Here is a 1,653-nt window from a genome sequence, read left to right as displayed (position 1 = left end):
AGGATATGATGAGAAACAACCTTTTTTTTCCCTTTAGAATTATTTTATTAAATCATAAATGTACAACAGCTTCTTAACTCTACACACACACTTAAATTTTTTTAAAGGAAAAACGTTCTGTCTTATTTCACCATGATCCTGGCTAATAGCTTTTCAAAACTTTGAGAAAAATCTTAAAAATGTTTCACATGTCACCCAAAACTTACGAATTTAACAGTATCAAAGACGGAATGCTTCTACACTCTTACAAAGACCACTAGAGAGGAACAACAATTAAAAAGCTAAAAAACTGTCTCAAAGGCATTTTTTTAATAATCCTTCCTCCACAGTAAGATAATGTTATTAAATAATCCAATCCATTCACAAAATAGCTCTCTGCATCTGCTCTGGTGTCTTCTGCCACATCACTGCATATTTATGCATGACTGAGATAAGCGTTTCCTTAACATTGTTATTTCGATAACCTGAAGCTGTTCTGTTACCTCTGGGCTCTCATCCTCTCCTATTTATACAGCGAAGCCCGAGGCAAAGAGGAAGAAGCCTTATGGGCAACGGAATGAAAATTAAATGGTTGCCAACATTTTGGAAAATAACATGGCAGGACCCATTTAAAACTATGCATACCCTAGAACGTATCTGAATGATGGGTATATATCCCTGATATAGTTTGGATGTGTGTCCACTCCAAATCTCATGCTGAAATGTGATCCCCAGCGTTGGAGGTGGAGCCCAGTGAGAAGTGTTGGATCATGGATTGGATCCCTTATGAATAGTTTAGCACAGGAATTTCCAATCTTTTGGCTTCCCTGGACCACATTGGAAGAATTGTTTTGGCCATACATAAAATACTAACAATATGTGATGTTATGTGTCTTGGCCACACATAACACTAACAATACGTGATGAGCTAAAAAAAAAAAAAAGTCACACAAAAATATAGTGTTTTGAGAAAGTTTACAAATTAGCCTTGGGCCACCTTCAAAGCTGTTCTGGCCTGCATTTGGCCCGCAGGCTGTGGGCTGGACACGCTTGGCTTAGCACCATCTTCTTAGTGATAAGTGGGTTCTCGCTCAATGAGTTCATGAGAGATCTGATTGTTTTAAACAGCCTAGGACAACCCCTTCTCTCTCTTACTCCCTCTCTGACCATGTGACACACTGACTCCCCTTCACCTTCTGCCATCACTGTAAGCTTCTTGTGGCCTCAGCCAGAGCAGATGCCATTGCCATGCTTCCTGTAGAGGCCTGAGCCAAGATAAACCTCTTTTTTAATTAAAATAAATGGCTCAGCCTTGAGTATTTCTTCATAGCAATGCAAATGGACTAACACAGCCCCTGACATTGTGATACATGACCAAAAAGTGTCTTCCTAAGGATGCTATTTATGAAAGTGAATCTCTTGTTAGTGGGATATGAGTGTGAATTCCATTGTAAAATTGGATAGGAAAAATGTGGGTGGTTCATTTTATTGAAAACTATGCAGCAGCCATAGGGGAATAAAGAACCTCAAATAACCTACAGCCATGTGGGAATATATAAAGGATGTTATGCTTTGTGAAAAAACAAATTGCGATAAAGTTAGATTTATAGCACAATACTCTTTAAGAAAAATGTATACAGTCCTGTGTATACACATACACTCAGAGAACACGCG

Source organism: Cebus imitator, unplaced genomic scaffold (assembly GCF_001604975.1).
Source record: "Cebus imitator isolate Cc_AM_T3 unplaced genomic scaffold, Cebus_imitator-1.0 Scaffold858, whole genome shotgun sequence".
NCBI classification, from domain to species: domain Eukaryota; kingdom Metazoa; phylum Chordata; class Mammalia; order Primates; family Cebidae; genus Cebus; species Cebus imitator.
Note: the sequence above shows the minus strand (reverse complement) of the source record.